General features: G+C 42.9%; 1 pseudogene; it reads left to right on the forward strand.

Moving 5' to 3' along the window:
* Positions 1 to 432: 432 nt before the first annotated feature.
* Positions 433 to 18095, forward strand: part of LOC133824991 (uncharacterized) — a 32859-nt pseudogene continuing 15196 nt past the window's right edge.

Raw genomic sequence — 18095 nt, forward strand, 5'->3', positions numbered from 1 at the left:
TTTTCCTGACATAACATACTCAATCGTTTATACTATCTCACTGTTCATGTATTTGCTTTTCTTATAGACATGGACTTCGAGAACGTGTTCGACATATACAGTGCCCCTGGGGCTCCTGAAGCTCCCCCGAGCAAGAAGAAAATGAGCAAACGGCATCCCGGGGAAAGTAGTAAAGTGCCTCCGGCCAAGAAAACCCGTACTGCAGGCCCTTCGGCAGACGGACCTTCAACAAACATAACACCACCTCCTTCTCCTCTCGAGTAGCAAACTCCTCCTGCTCCTGTCAGGTCGACACCTTCTCCATTGGCCCCAACCGACCAGACTCAGCAGGCTATTCCTGCTTCCATAGGTGGCGACATATCGAGTTGCGCCTTAAGATCGATCAAAGACAGAGTGGCCAAAATTTTGAAGCACGAACGCTGCTGAGAGGCGATGGCTGTGATGGAGACGATGGATGTCGACCAGATATTAACCCACACATTAAATGAGTTTGCCAGTGTAAGTTATCTTTTTCTGTGGAGACAGCCTTTTTATACTCTACAGTCAGTTTAACTTTCGCTCTGATCGTAGGCAATGCTGACCCTTATTGTCGGCCGGCTCTGCTCGGGTGCTATCATCGGGCAATCTAGGGCTTTGGAGCAACGACACGTTGAAGAACTCAAAGCTGCCGAAGCGAAACACATTGAACAACTTGAGGCAGTGCTTGAGGAGAAGAACAAACTGGCTGAGGAGTTAAGGGAGAAGCAAACTGCTTTGGATAAGGCCATCGAGCAAAGGGACAACTTCAAGGAGTCTAACCGCGTCAACTACCACGCGACTAAAAAGCTCGAGGAGGACTTGACCACGAGCAGACAGGAGACCGCAACATTGGAGGGCCAGATCGAGAAGCTTGAAGAAGCTAATGACAGCAATTTGGAAAGGTACAAGAACGCCACGGTTAAGTGTTTCTATGACTTCTGGAAACACAACCAAGAGGTTGATTTTAGCTATCTTCCCGAGCGCGCAAGGCATGCTGAGATAGCCCACTGCGTTGCTCGATTGGTGGAAGAAGAGAGAGCAAGGGTACCTGCCTCACCCGAAATCTCCTTGGCCACTGGCGTGGATGGGGTGGACAATGAAGCTAGGGCACCCCTCAAGATCCTTCAGCCTCATAGTCTGCTATTTTTCTTTCTCTTCAATCTTTCAAGTACACGGCCTATGAGTCGTGATGTAAAGACACTTATTTTCTAGTTGAATATTTATTGCTGCACGGGCAGCTTTTACTTTTAATTGAACAATTACTTCCGAGCAGCGACTGCTCACGGTGTAAAAGGATCCATTTTGATATTATAATATATTTGCATCTTATTATAACATCTGTTCGCATGACCGAACTTAGCATAATACTTTGGTTTGATTTAACAAAATACAAAATTTTGAAAAATACTCTAAGTACCCTAGCATGCTTTCACTTATTTTTCTCATGTGTTTACATACCTTTCGATATGCTTTGCTTACTAGTTACCTTATGTGCCCCCCAAGTGATCGAGGAGCTTTAGGTCCTTGGTCAACCAAAACCTGTTCGAACAATACTGCTCGGAGCAAAATAATTAAAATTGTAATACAGCAAAACAACACACGTAATGAGCAAATACTTGTATAAAATACAATAATTGGCAAGAATGACTGGCTGCGCACAGTCCCTTATATTTCTCATAATAAATGGACAAAACGTGTCTATACGAGTGATCAAAAAGATCCTACACTTATAAGCGATTAGTCACATAAAATGACCAACCCTTTTTCATAACTTGTAGAAAGTAAAATTAATACAAGTCAATCCTTTAAGAAGGATTGTTCATTGATAGTACTTGCGCAGGTGTTCTCCATTCCAATAGCGAGGAATGAGATCTCCATTTACGCGAGCAAGTTTGTAGGTGCCTGGATGGAGGACTTCTTCAATCTGGTAAGGCCCTTCCCAATTAGGTCCGAGTACGCCAGCGGCTTGGTCGCGGGTGTTTAGGAAAACTCTTCGAAGTACTAGATCTCTGACATTGAATTTCCTTTCTCGCACTTTTGAATTGAAATATCGGGTGACTTTTTGCTGGTACGTAGCTACTCGGAGTTGGGCTTGCTCACGCTTCTCATCGACCAAGTCTAGGGATTCCATCAGTAGTTGGCTGTTCGAGCCTTGATCGTATGTTATTCTGCGATGCGAAGACAGATCTAACTCAACAAGCAACATAGCCTCATACCCATAAGGTAAAGAGAATGGAGTATGGCCTGTTGCTATTCAGTGGGAAGTTCTGTACGACCAAAGGACTTCAGGAAATTGCTATGGCCATGTCCCCTTAGCTTCTTCCAATCTTTTCTTCAGAGTATCCTTTAGTGTTTTGTTGATTGCTTCGACTTGTCCATTTTCTTGGGGATGAGCGACTGAAGAAACGCTCTTGATAATGCCATGCCATTCACAAAAATCCGTGAATAAATCACTATCAAATTGAGTGCCGTTATCCGAGACGATTTTCCTTGGCAGTCCATAGCGACAAACGATGTTTTTTATCACGAAATCCAGCACCTTCTTGATTGTTATGGTTGCGAGCGGCTCGGCTTCGGCCCATTTAGTGAAGTAGTCGACGGCAACCACAGCATACTTGATGCCACCCTTTCCTGTGGGCAAAGATCTGATTAGATCTATGCCCCAAACTGCAAACGGCCACGGACTTTGCATCTGTTTAAGCTCATTAGGGGCTGCTCGTGGGATTTTGGAGAACCTCTGGTACTTGTCGCACCTCCGTAAAAACTCCATCGAGTCTTCATTCATTGTTGGCCAGAAGTACCCTTGCCTCAGGATCTTTTTTGACAAGCTTTGCCCCCCAGCGTGGTCTCCGTAGAAGCCTTCGTGTACCTCTTTCATCAATTCTTTGGCCTTCTCTTTTGAAATACATCTGAGGAGTGGCATTGAGTATCCCCTTCGGTACAAGATTCCATCAACCAGGATATACCTAGCAGCTTGCTGCTGAAGGGACCTAGCTTTGTTTCTGTCCGTTGGTAACACGCCTTGCGTCAGATACTCTATATATGGTACCATCCATGTATCCGCCATCTGGATTACCATAGTGATCTCCTCTGCTCGGATGCTTGGCATAGACAGCCGCTCAACCGGTACTATATTCAAAGTATCAGCATCCTTCGCACTTGCTAACTTGGCCAAAGCATCAGCATTGGAATTCTGGTCACGAGGTACTTGCTGGAGGGTGTATTTGTCGAATTGAGCCAATAGATCTTTTGTTTTGTTTAAAGAGGCAACCATCTTTAAACCTCGCTCCTGGTATTCTCCCATGACTTGATTCACCACCAGTTGAGAATCACTGTAGATGTCAAGCACCTTTATATTCATGTCCCTGGCTAACCGCAACCCAGCGAGTAATGCTTCATACTCGACTTAGTTGTTAGAAGCAGTGAAGTCAAACCTGATTGCGCAGTGAAATCGATGCCCTTCCGACGTTATCAATATCACTCCTACTCCAGCGTGGCACTCATTAGAAGAACCATCTATAAATAATTTCCACGAGGGAGCTTGGTTTTGAGACTCAGACTCATTAGGCTCTTCAGTCTGCTCGCTATCTGTAAGTCCAGTGAATTCTGCAATAAAGTCAACCAAGGCTTGCCCTTTTATCACTGCTCGCGGTAAGTAAGATATATCGAATTGCCCATGTTTCACTGCCCATTTTAACAATCTACCAGCAGCCTTTGGTTTTTGCAGGACTTGACGTAGAGGCTGGTTGGTCAAAACCGCGATTGGGTGAGCCTGAAAGTAAGGCCGCAGCTTCCTGGAGGCCAAAATTAAGCAATATGCTAATTTTTCAATAGGTGGGTACTGTAGCTCTGCTTCAATTAGCCTTTTGCTTACATAATAAACAGCCTTCTGCACGCCTTCTTCTTCCCTTACTAAAACGGCACTAGCAGCATATTCCGTGATCGCTAGGTAGATGAAAAAAGTTTCCTTATCAACCAGTTTTGATAGGACCGGTGGTTGCGCAATATGAGTTTTCAATGCTTGAAAAGCCTGCTCGCACTCCTCCGTCCATTCAAACTTTTTGTTGCCTCTAAGTAGATTAAAAAATGGAACGCACTTATCTGTTGATTTCGAAATGAATCTACTGAGAGCGACAATTCTTCCGGTTAAACTTTGAACATCCTTAATCTTCGCTGGCGATTTCATATCGATCAGGGCTTTAATTTTCTCAGGATTGGCTTCAATTCCTCTTGAGTTAACTATAAATCCCAAGAACTTCCCTGATCCTACTCCGAAGGAGCATTTAAGGGGATTCAACTTCATCTGATATTTGTTCAAGACGTTGAAGCACTCCTGAAAATCCTTTATATGCCCTTCTGCCTTCTTCGACTTGACTAGCATGTCGTCGACGTAGACCTCCATGTTTGTGCCGATCAGTTCTTTAAACATGTGGTTGACTAATCACTGGTAGGTCGCACCAAGGTTTTTCAAACCGAAAGGCATTACTTTGTAACAGTAAAGCCCTGCATCAGTCTGAAAGCTAGTGTGATCCTCATCAGGGGGATGCATACTAATTTGATTATACCCAGAGTATGCATACATGAATGAGAGAATCTCATGCCCTGCAGTGGCATCGACCAGCTGGTCGATTCTTGGGAGTGGGAAACAATCTTTGTGGCAGGCTTTATTAAGGTCAGTGAAATCCACGCACATGCGCCACTTTCCATTTGGCTTGGGAACTAGCACGAGATTAGAGACCCACGATGGATAAAATGCCACCCTGATGAATCCATTCTCCTTCAGCTTTTCGACTTCTTTTTTTAAGGCCTTTGATCTATCTTTGTCGAGTAGCCTTCTTTTTTGTTGCACTGGTGGCAAACTCTTGTCGATGTTCAGGACATGGCTGATGATGGCAGGGTCTATTCTGACCATGTCTTTGTGCGACCAAGCAAAGAATTCTTGGTTCCTCCTTAAAATCTCCACCAATGCTTATTTTGTTGTTGTCTCTAAGTTTTTACCGACTTTCACAACCCTGGTCGGATTTTCTTCATCGAGTTGGACCTCTTCAAGGTCCTCGATGGGTCCAATTTCTTCCTCAAAATCCCCAAAGCGAGGATCCAGGTCTCTATCCTCCTTTGGGAAATGCCCTATTTGGTGACATTATCACCTGAGTGGCCCTGAGCATCAATTGCCACTTGCAACTCTTTTCCGGGAACATCTCTCGATACACCCTTCTTTGTCATGGTGATCGAGGCATTGTAGCACTGTCTTGCTTCTCGTTGATTCCCCAATATGCATCCTACCCCTGCGTCTGTCGGGAATTTTATGGCAAGGTGCCATATTGAAGTGAAGGCCCGTAGGTCGACCAGAATTGGTCTCCCAATTACAGCATTGTATGCTGAAGGACAATCAACTACTATGAAAGTAGTGAGTAATGTCCTATTAGCAGGTGCAATACCTGCTATAACTGGAAGCCTAATCGACCCTGTTGGGGAGAGCCCTTCATCGGAAAAATCATAAATGGTTTGGTTGCATGGCTCCAGGTCTTTGACGAACAGCTTCATTCTTTCCAGCGAAGACTTGTCCAGGATGTTGACCGAACTTCCTATGTCGACCAACATCCTCTTTACCATCATGTTGGCAATTTGTACGTCTACGACCAGCGGATCGGAGTGTGGGAATCACACGTATTGGGCATCGTCTTCAAAGAATGTTATCAATTCCTCCTCTGTTCGAGCCTTTTTCGGTGCTCGATCCTCCACACTCATCATCTCGATGTCCTGGTCGTGGCATAGGGTTCGAGCGTATCGTTCCCTCGCCTTCCCACTGTCTCCTACAAGATGTGGGCCTCTGCAGATGGTGAGTAAAGTGCCTGCCATAGGAGCTGGCTGTAGAGGTGGCGAGCATTGGCATGCAGGTGCCTGCTCGTTGCCACCTTGAGCCTCTCGCTGAGACCCTCCTGTGGCTCGCACATATCTTCTTAAATGTCCCTTCCTGATCAGGAACTCAATCTTGTCTTTCAACTGGTTACATTCATTGGTGTCGTGCCCGTAGTCATTGTGAAATGACAGAAATTTGTCGTATCTCTCTTGGAGATATCTTTCCTTATAGTTGCGGGTCGTTTGTAAGGCACGCTTGAGCTGGTCGCCTGGTAGACTTCAGCTCGGCTTTTGACAAGGGCCGTGTAGTTGGTGAATCTCGGCTCGTATCGATTGCCTTTGGGGCGTTTACTCTCAGAAGCTGAGGGTTCATTGTTCGCCCGTTTTCCACCGTTCCTACCATTGCCATTCCTGTTGCCCTTACTGTTGCCATTGGGTTTTTCTGACCCGTTGGCGGCTTTGGCGGGTTCTTCCTTGGGCCCCTTGTCTTTTTTTGGTGATTTACGTTCGTTGGCAATCGCGTCTTCGAGCTTGATATATCGATCAGCCCGATCCAAAAAATCTTAGGTACTTCTTACTCCATTCTTTCTGAGGCTACTCTAGAGGGGTGAATGGCGCCTAACCCCAGTAGTTAGAGCCATCATCTTACCCTCATCGCCCACTGTCTTGGCTCCAGTTGTTTCTCGCATGAAGCGTTGGACATATTCTTTCAAGGGCTCTCCCTCTTTCTGGCGTATCTTGACCAGCTGGTTGGCCTCTGTGGGGTGTACGTGACCCGCGTAGAACTGTCCGTAAAATTCCTTTACGAACATCTCCCAAGATACTATACTAGCAGGAGGGAACTTAAAGAACCACTCTTGGGCGGTGTCAGACAATGTCGCAGGGAAGATCCGGCAGCGGGCATCTTCTGACACTTTCTGTATATCCATTTGTATCTCAAACTTATTAATGTGAGATACTGGGTCTCCATACCCGTCAAAGTTCGGCAAAGTTGGCATCTTGAACTTACTGGGGGTTTCAGCTGCAGCAATCCTTTGTACAAAAGGAGTGCCCCTCCTCCTATCGTACTCGATATGGGACGTTCGTCCCCCGACCAGTTGTTGTACCGCCTGGTTCAGAGCGTCAATCTCAGCCTGAACAACTTCTGGGGCCGCTAGTGCCGGGGAAGTGTACTCGTCATGCCTCTCATGATGGTCATTAAGTACGACCCTTAAATCATCATCTCTACGTCTCTGCTTGCTAGCTCCCAGCTGACTAAAGACGTTCTGCTACCTGGGTTGCCCCCCAGCGTTGTGGCTAACTGGCCTATTTTCTCTAGGTGGGGGGCTTCTGCCTCCACCTATTACCTCATTTCTCCGGCCAGCATTCTTCTGCCGGAATCAGCCTCATTATAGTCATGCCCATCTATGAATTGTGGATGACTACGGCGTGACTGGCTCTTCACGCTATTTCCTCCTCGGGCTGGCATTTCCCGAGCGTCAGGGGGAGGCCTGCACTGGTCGTTGGGTCCCCATGCATTGTTATGCCGTGGGGGGCCCCTGACCGCAGAGCCTGACTCGGCATTCCTTCTGTTGGAAGAAGGACGCTGCCCCCTGCTCGGTAGATTTGGCTCTTCATCCCCGGGGCATCTAGGGCTGCGGGGCGGTTGCCCGACCCTATTCTGCCTCGGGCGCTGGGGATTGCCTCAACCAGCCTGAGATGGAGGTTGCTGCTCAGGATCCCTAGGTGGGACATCATCCTGAGCCATAGGCAGCTGTTCCGGTCTTTGAGGGCTTGCCGGCTGGAGTGGAGGGCTTGGATTGGGACCTCTTTGAGGTGGTGCATTTGGTGGTTGATCTGGCTGGGAGGTTGGCACAACCTGACTCCTAGCCAGTTGAATGGCTTCTTCAAGGGCGTCCATGGCATTTCTCTGCCGATGATCCATTTCCGCCTGCCGCTCACTCAGCTCCTGGCACTGACATTCTATTTCTCTTTGTTGTAGTGCCATTGTCTCCGCAACATTCTCCTGATTGGCCCTTAGATTAGCCAACTCATCCTGCAACACTCCTAGCGTTGCCCTCAGTGTTTCAGAATCTAACTCCTCCTCATCAAACTCCAAATGTGGTTCATTCTCAGCCACATTTGGGGGAGGAGGTTGGGATGGTGTAGCGCCAGCAGCCTGTCCAGTCTTCTTGGATGTTTTCGCCATTAGATTTTCTCACAATTTTTTGTCAAACTCTCAATGAAAGCACCATAATGTTGACCAACGATTTGGCCAATGACACGGATTCAAATGTACGACAGAAGATAAAATGACAATTAAGAATATAATCCAATGGAAAAGAAGAAAACACCAAGGATTTATAGTGGTTCGGCCCCAAAGAATGGTAATGACTTACGTCAACTTAGTGCTATTATTGATACTGAATCTCAAAGTCGTGATCAAAGAACTAGGGTTCTTGAGTTTCACAATCCTTAGAAAGAATACAATGAAATGATGGATAATTACACTATATCTCTCTTTCTCTCTCTATCTTAGCAAAAAGATTCAGGCCAAAAAAGTCCATTCCTTGAGCTATTTCATGTATATTTATAGGCTCAAGGAGGGTTACATGGGCCAACGGGCCGTATCTTTCCTTAATAACCGCGTATCAAGGTAATAATGAGGAAATATTCAATGCAATTATTATAAGATTACAACTTAGAATGAAACAAATCAAATTATACGACCAACCTGGTCGTATCTAAAAGTTAAGCCTAACGAAGTGATGTGCTTCTAGTCGATAGTCGAACAACACTTATGCCACGTGTCAACCACGTGTGATAAATCCCTGCCCCATCATCAACAGCCGTTTTTTGGGTAAACACCAAAGTTAAATGAAACTAAAACCTAATTTCCAGACTAAATATACATTCTTTGTCAAAAAAACTAAATATACATTCAAATTTAAAACAAATCATATGCATCTTCTTTCTTTTACAAAAAAATTATAAGAAACTGTATTTATCTAAATTATAAGAATAATTAGCATTTTTGCCCCCTGAACTTATAACACTACCAGATTGTGTCCCCTAAAATATACGACCTGTTAAAAACTTCCCTTGAATTATATCATTTATGAAAACCTAGTCAATTGTTAGGTTCCATTTCATTTACCGTTAAAATGGTGATGTGGCATTATAAATTATGATATAGTATTATCACGTGTAGAATAATTAACATTTTTATTCTTCGAACTTTGACCATTACCAAATCGTGCCCCTTTTTATTAGAAAAATTAATTAAAAAAATATATTTTTTATATTAATTCAAACCAAATAATTTTTTTTTAAAAATAATTAAAAATTTTAAATCAAAATAAAATTAAAATAGTAACATTAAAAAAATTAAATCTTTGTAAAAAACCTTAGTATTAGTTCAAATTTATAATAATTTAGTATATAAAAATCCAAAATTAAATGAAACTAAAACCTAAATACCAAACTAAATATACATTTTTTGTCAAAAAACTAAATATACATTCAAATTCAAATTTAAATCAAATTATACGTATCTTATTTCTTTTACAAAAAGAATATAGGAAAATGAAACGATTTGAGCCGTGCAACTCAAAACCCACCATGAATGAATCGTTTCTTTTTAATTTATAACAAAAATAAATATGTTGTTAATATGAGTCTATTGGATTAATTAAGATTTTATTTATATTTAATTTGTTTATTTCATTCATATTTGGTATTTATTTTATTTTTTAATATCTAGAGTGAATTTTAAAGATTTTATTAGAGTTTAAATGACTTTTATTTAATTTTTTAAGATTTAAATTATTTTTATAAGAATTAATAAAAACATAGATTTTTTTTAATAAAAAGGACACAATTTGGTAGTTATAAAAGTTCAGGAGCAAAAAATGCTAATTATTCTACATGTAACATTGACATTGCAATACCACATCAGCATTTAAACGGAAAAATGGAACGAAAGTTAACAGAATGACTATGTTTTTTAAAATGGAAAAGTTGATGGAGAGTTTTTAACCAGCTGTATATTTTAGGGGGCACGCTCTGGTAGTATCATAATATGTCTCGGGGGAAAAAATACTAATTATTCATTATATAAATATTGGCATATAATTTTAAACAATAAAATGTATTTCTTTACCCACTTTTCTCACATTTTCTTTAGTATGGCACTTTCTTAAAATTATAATATCAAATTTCATAAATTACAATTATGTAAAATTATAAACATGAATATCCACACACACACAAAAATGATCATGTAAATGGTTGTGATTTTACTAATAATGTATAATAAAATATAGGGGTAGAAAACAAATCAAGTTTCCTTTTATTCATTGTTAATTTTGTGCCTAATGAAGACTTTAGAAGTGTGATTTTAAAAAAAATTAATGAGATTTTATTTCATAAAGAGTAATTATATATTTTTAAATACTCAATGTTGTGGTACATAACTCAAAAATATTATTATAAATTATGCTACATTATTGACTGTTGACGTGGTTCTTCGCCAACAGGTAATTAATAGAATAAGAGAATGAGATTAGTGCTAAGTAATGAACTGTAATAGATGAATGATCTTGAAATAAAATGGTGATACGAATACTTTTTTAGGTGGTTCAAAGGTTAAAATCCTTCTACTCCACCAGCCAATATTATTGCTAGTTTTCTGGTATTCTTTACAGAGTATTTCTTTACACAATAGAATCCAACCCTTTGCAACTCCCAGGGTCTCCATATTTATAGGAGAGGGCACCTAGGGGTTGGCAAGGGGGGCCATCCCATGACCTTCTTACCCATCATGTCACTTCTGTGACATTCATGATTAATTCCTAAAACCTGACAAATGAAGTGTGGTCTAATCAATAGGTAAGGGGGATAATGGGCCGCACGGCCCAACCCAGTCGTGGGTGCCTGAACACGCACGTTTAGGCTGCGTGTCCGAGAATTCAGGGATATATCATACGCGTGATGTCTGATATATGTACGTTTATATTGCGTGGTTGGCTTTATAAGGGGTCACAGGCTGCCAACTCAAGCTCGTACCTTGAACTGGAGGTCTTCTTAGCCCGCGGTGTCCATACTTCTGACCTGATCCCTTAGTAACCTTAGTAAGCCTTTGGTTACCTCGAGCTAAAGAGGTGGGGGCTGGTAACAGCAGCTACGGGTACGTGTCATCCACGTGGCTGATAAATAATTATGCCATACCTCAGCTCGCTAATAGCCCGTGGAGAATTAGGGTGTACATTTGCCCCCCAAGCCCCTGCTCGTGGCACACGACGTCACCTGGGGCCACAGTGGGGGCTTTTAGGCTTCCTCGTGGACTCTTCACATCCCGCCCATTATGCAGGCGTCGAATACGTGGAGCATCGTGGTTGGTGACGGTACATCTTCCGAGAACCGCATTAAATGGCCTAGCCTATACTCGGCCGTCGTTTCGCCTTTCGAGTAGAGATCTTGGTATCCTACATCAAGGAAATCCAACGGACCTCCTTACTTGGCCTCTTACGTATATAAAAGGGGTGGCCACCTTACACATGGGCCACCCGTTCATTTGGAAATTTTCTGATTTTCTCATCTTCTTTCTCAGTCTCAAAAAACCCTCCCTTTCTTCCGGTTACTGTTCCCAGCGTTCCAGAAGTGTGAGAGCTCCTTTGAGGCTTTGGCACCAGCAGTTTCCACAGGACTCCAACCCAGATGACTCTTTCAGCCTCCTCACAGCAAAACAATCTGTAAGTTCTCCGCTTATGCATGCTTTAAATTTCCTTTTCACTATTGCTTAGGTAAATTGTTTCTGTAACCGCGTGCAGTATCCTGCTGGTTTTTGTGGGTATGATAGGCGTAGGTTTTTATTCCAGGGCATTGACCGTAGAAAAAACAAACCATTTAGGAATACGACTCAAAGGGTACACTTTCTGGGGAAATTTTCTGGGTAGAAATTTTGTAGGCCTGTTTGAAATAACCAGCTTTTAGGGTGAAAAACCGGGTAGCTTAAGGGACACGCTTCACAAGCGGTTTTGCACTTTTTGCCTACTAAAACTTTCCTTCCAAGGCAAACTTTTTCATTCTGACCCTCCTGACACACGGATTCTGAGTAATCGAGGATCCGTTGGGAGCACAGGCGCGTGTTGATAGAACCGCGTGGTCTCACTCTCCACGGGCTGAGATTACCTCAGCCCGTGTAAAGGAAACACTTCGCGTCAGATTCTTTCTTATGCTTAGGTCGCCTTTTCTAAATTTTCTTCTTTTGTTCGTTAGGCGACCAGATGGGACCAAAGAAGAACGCCCCTAAGAAGACTGTTGGCAGCTCGTCTTCTCAGCAAGCCAAAGGAAAGGAGGTGGTCACGGACTCTCCAATCCCCATTTTCGGTCCAGCCATGGAGCAGAAGCTCGAGGTGGGACCTGATGCCTTCTTCGAGGCCGAGAGGATCGTCTTAAAGATCACCAACCAGGGGAAAGTGAATAAGATATTCCTTTCCCACAATATTGAGATTGGGAGGGGCACCCTAAACGCCCGACCTCCCCTAGAAGGCGAGCGGAGCTGCGCGTCGCTTGATGAGGAATACGCGGCCTGGAGTGATGAGCACTTCAAGGCTGGGGCCTTCCTTCTGCTAGACCAGTACTTCGCGAATTTTCTCAACTACGTGAAGCAGGGGTTGAGATATTTATTCCTGAAGCAGGAATGGGAGGTCCCCACGCCTGCGGACATCCTTTACTTTTTCTGCCTCAAGGCCAGTCCGGAGCAGAGGGGGCGAGGCGACGGGTTCTACTATCTGACCCATTTTCCAAACACGGCTGTGTTCATCGAGCTGCCCAGCCACCCCAACGACTTTAAAGACCAGTTCTTCATGTCCAAGGGGTTTCGCAATTGCGAATATCACTATTTCAACCGCCCTCGTAAGTACCCTTTACTCTTAGCTCGTAAGTTCACTATTGATTAGCTTCCTTTATTAGTTCCTGACTTAGAAACAATCATGCAGCCATTTTCGCAAGGACGACCAAGTCTGTGACCCTCGGGGGTCAATACGAGACAATGGCAGGGCTGCCCCCCAGCGAAAAGGACTATCACCAGCTCGTATCAGACGAGACGATCCAGGCGTGCAAGCTAATCTCCCCAGGGCAGAGTTTGGCCTTGAGGAGACCGCGGGGCCTCCCTCCAGCCCGCGAGATGGCGCCCGTCCCCGAGGAGGAGGCCGCGGGAGAAGAAGAGGATGAGGAGGACGAGGTGCCCCTCGTGAGGCGAAAGTGTTAGGAGTGTGTCCTAAAAGCATGTAAAGACATTTGGTTTTTCTGTGAATAAATAAATACAATGGTTTATTATTATTGTCATATTTAGATTGTTAAATTATTGTTTGAATAATTTTGTAAATATCATAAAAATTCCATATTCATTATTGAGGGTGTGATCTTGTATTAGTACGAGAGAATTAAGATCACATGAATGAATAAAAATAGTCAACAACAACAAATTAAAGTTATGAAATTCTTTAATTGGAGTTGTAAGTACGGTTTACTGAGTATCATAATGATACAAATAATCTAGATTCAGATTATTGGTGTGGAAAGACATCTCGGTAAAGGTGCTTTATATAATATGATTATATATGACATGGACCGATGTGAATTAAAGTCTTTATCCAAAAAACCATTTAACAATAAAGACTTGTAATTCATATCATAACTGATGATCATTTATAGATCAACCTAAATCCTGAGTGTTCATGAACTCCTGTTCATATTTATTAAATCTTTTGATTCACTCGTTAAGGTCTCTTCAAAGAATGAGGCTAATGACTTTTGTTTTGGAGATTTAATATCATGGATGGCTGGGAACATGTATCAACAATACGGAATCTAATCTTTCCTAACGGATCGTATATTAGTTCCCTTAAGGGTTAATTCTGGAACTGAATGATTTTGAGCTCAAATCTATAATTAGATTATAGATTAATTATTCACTAGTGAATTAATGGTACTTAAGGAATAAGAAGTAAATTAGAAAGGTTAAATGGTAATTCTTCCATTCTAATTTATGAACTAATTAATTAGAGGGTTGAACTATTGTAAGATGGTTATATCAATGGACGACTTAAGAAAAAGATTTATGTAAAAGTATATCTATAACATAAAGAGTGCAGTTCTGAATTTATAGTGGAGTAATATCAGAATTAATAAATTAACTATTATAATTAAATAGTTTAATTATTTAGTTTCAATTTATTGGAGCTTAATGTTATAGGTCCATGGTCCCCAGAATGGCTCAAACAATCACTGTCAAAGGCAAATACAAAAATGGGCAAAAATGACTTATGTGATAAGTAAAATATTTTTCTATGTTTCAAACATAATTATTGTTTAATTATGTGTAATTAATTAATTAAGAATTAATTAATTATTTGATTTAACAAAAATATAATTAATTTTGAATTAATTTATTTTTGGGATTTTTGGTATTTCAATAATAATAAAATTGGGAAAAATCACATGCATGTGGTACACGTGTGGCACAGTGCACAGGCACTGTGCTACACGCATAAGAGATAGACTTGGTCTCTTGATTCCACAATTTTAGTTATTTAAATATTAAATAAATAATGAGATATTTAGATTTGATTTAAATATTATTATTCAAACAAAAATCTGATAACTCATCAGTTATTTTGAATTTGTTTAAAATAACAAATATTTTAATATATTGGATATTATTAAATATTGGATATCAGTTTTCACAGAACGTAAGTTTTCAGGGATAGAAAAATATCTAAGATTCTCTCAGAGAAAAAGATCAGTGACAAAAACAAAGGTCATTGTTCTTCACAAAACCTAGGTCCAAACTTTATCAGATCTCATGTGTTGAGAATATCTGATAAATAGTTATTGCCTATTATTTGTATAGCGAGCCCACACTCGTTCTTTGGGTGACTGAGGAACATTTTGGAAGATCTTGGTGTGAGATCTCAAGGATTCAGCCATACGAAAAGATAGCAGCAAGGAAGGACCTGAGGTAATGTTTCTATTCTTGTCCTTGATTCAATATATATATGAGTGTGAAGAAGTAGATCTAGAAATCTTATGGGATTAATCTGACAATTTGATTGTTGTTCCGCTGCGCATAATCTCTGATTTGATAATAAAAACCAACAGAAAGCGGGCGCTGGAGGTCGCCCAAGAAACAGACGTGGAGAGGGCCCGATCCGGAGCAGCAGCCGGTCCCTCCGGGCAAGGTAGTACTTATATGTTTAGGGACTTAGATATGGCCACTGCAGACCTTCGGTTAGTTAGGTTCAATCCCAGCCAACCCGTTCATCGCCATCGAAGTGACCCAGACCGCGACGTAACCTTACTCCAATGCGTCGACCAGCTCGTGCTGGATTACGAAAGTAGCCGCCCTAGGGGCACTGTAGTCGTAGATAACACCATAGCTTTTTGGTCGGTCTTTTTTGAGGAGTATGGGAACAATCTTCGGTCGTGGCCCTCCCTTCGGGAGGGTATAGTAGCTCCGGGTCTTAGGCAATACGTAGAAGAGTCTAGTCCCGAGTCAGATTCGGACCCAGAGCCTCTTCCAGCCCGCGAAGTCATTATCCTAGATTCCCCCGCTGCAGCTCTGGGGCCGGTGGTTGTGACCATAGATTCCTCCTCTAGCTCGGAGGGTACGATCCCTTTCAATATATACTTGAGATCTGTTTTCCCTTTAACTTTTTTTTTCTTGCATAAATATTTCTACTTGTATATTAATACTTTCTTTGTTTTTCCAGAGGATATGTCTCAGCACGGGAGCAACGATCTGCGAGCTATGTTCCCTGGAGGGAACCCTTCCTCTGGGGCCTCCGAGCCCATGGTGAAAAAGCTCCGACTGGCGAAGAAGGCCATCGGGAGTACCTCTAAGTCCCCTACAAAGGGGAAAAACCAGGCTCCGGCAGCTCAGGAGAAAGTGCCTCCGCCCCCTCCTATAATGAAGATGCCTCCTCCTCCCCCGCGAGTTCCCGACCCTGCTCGGGAAACGGAGGTGCCCCCCGGGACCTTTTCAACCACAACCCCCGAGGTGTGCGTCCCGGTGAACCCCCGGGCTTTAGAGAAGATCCCCGAAGTCTTTCGGGGGACGGTCTACGAGACAGTGAGCTACACTGTGGACCATTACTACAATGCCGCCGAGAGGGACCTGCGGGCGATCGAGACAAGGAGCCCAGAGAACGTGATGGAGTCTTCGCTGGGGATGGCTCTCACAGTATGTTGGCCTTGCCATTCGTATCCCTTGCTCATTATGCATCACATGTTTGTTTTTTCCTCTAAGGCAGTTGCCTTATCATCTTTTGGTCTTGCAGGGTGCCTTGGCTCTCCATCGGAGCATATCCTGATCTAGGGCTCGGCTCGAGGATATGAGGGGCGAGCACCAGAAAACTTTGGCTGCCATTAAGACTGCCCAAAAGCAGGAACAGGATGCCAAGGATGCCCTGGCGACTGCGCAGGCCGAGCTGGACGCATCTCGACCTAAGTTGCAGGAGGTCGAGGCTACCAAGGCTGCCCTAGCCACCGCGAGGACTGAGCTCGAGGAGGCCAGGGCCGCACTGGACGCCACGAAGGCCGAGGCCGAGGAGGCCAAGGCCGCCCTGGCGATGGAGAGGGTAGCCGCTAGCTCCTCCATGGAGGCTATGTTGTACCATTGCTGGGTCTATAACCCAGATGGTGACTTCTTCTTTCTGGGGGTGGATGCATGGGACAGCTTCCTGGAGAAGTTCAAAGCTCACCTTCAGCAAGAGGCGCCCTCCGAGACCGGGGAGACCTCCGCAGCCGCCGAGCAGGAGGGCGAGGTGGTGACCTCATCGGAGCAGCCTGGCAGGGCCTAGGACTTCTTTTCTTTTTACCATTCAAACATTTTTTTTTTAACTTTGTATGAGGTTTTCTAACCTCGAGACAATTGGCTTTATCAACTTTTTGTTTCTAATTGATTTACATCCTTTTTCCCCTATGCATTTTGGTAATAGTCTCAGTTTTTGTTGGTGCTGTGGTTGATATTTCACACTTTTCTAGGAAAAAACATGCTAACCAATTTTGAACCAACTTCCAAGACAAGTCCTGGTTGCATCCTGGACATTAATTTAAAAACTTAGTTCGCACTAATTTTCGATTAATACCTCGTGCTTTTTAAGAAAAACAACGATCAATCAATTTGAATTAACTTCTAAGTTTTAGGACCTAGTTACATCCAATACGTTAATTTGAAAACTTAGTTCGTGTTAATTCTTGATTAATATCTTGTGCTTTTTAAGAAAAACACTGATCAATCAATTTGAACAAACTTCTAAGTTTTAGGACCTGGTTACATCCAAGACGTTAATTTGAAAACTTAGTTCGCGTTAATTCTTGATTAATATCTTGTGCATTTTTAAGAAAAACACCGATTAATCAATTTGAACTAACTTCTAAGTTTTAGGACGACCTGGTTATATCCAGGATACGACTTAGTTCGCATTAATCCTTTATCAATATCTCGTGCTTTTTTTATAAAAAAAATATCGATCAATCGATTTGAATCAACTTCTAAGTCTTTAAGGCGACCTGGTTGTATCCAGGCACCATATGCTCCCCAAGTAATTAGGAAAGGGTCTTTCGTGGTTACTTGAGATTACATTCGCAAATATACACAATGATGAAAAAATATTTAATTCTCATTGCTTAATAAACAAAAAATGGCCTTTCTGAGTACGCCTTACAAGGGTATTACTGATAATATTTCTTCAAATGGATGGCGTTCCAAGTTTGTGGGACTGCTTCTCCATTAAGCCGAGCTAATTTGTAGGTTCCTTCCTTTATGACCTCGATTACTTGGTATGGCCCTTCCCAGTTCGGTCCCAATACTCCGTCTTTGGGGTCCTTACTGGCTAAAAAGACTCTCCTGAGGACCAGATCGCCAATGCTAAAGGCACGCTTTTTGACCTTTGAGTTGAAATAACGAGTGATTTTTTGCTGGTAATGCGCGAGCTGGAGCTGTGAATCTTCTCGTCTTTCATCAATCAGGTCGAGGGATGCGCAAAGCAGTTCGTGACTGCGGTCCTGGTCATACGCCTGGACTCTATGCGAAGATACCTTTATCTCGACAGGAAGGACTGCCTCACTCCCAAAAGCTAGGGAGAAAGGAGTATGACCCGTAGGAGTTCGATGCGAGGTCCGGTATGCCCATAGTACCTGGGGGAGCTGTTTTGGCCAGACTCCCTTGGCTT

This window comes from Humulus lupulus, chromosome 3 (assembly GCF_963169125.1).
Source record: "Humulus lupulus chromosome 3, drHumLupu1.1, whole genome shotgun sequence".
NCBI lineage: Eukaryota > Viridiplantae > Streptophyta > Magnoliopsida > Rosales > Cannabaceae > Humulus > Humulus lupulus.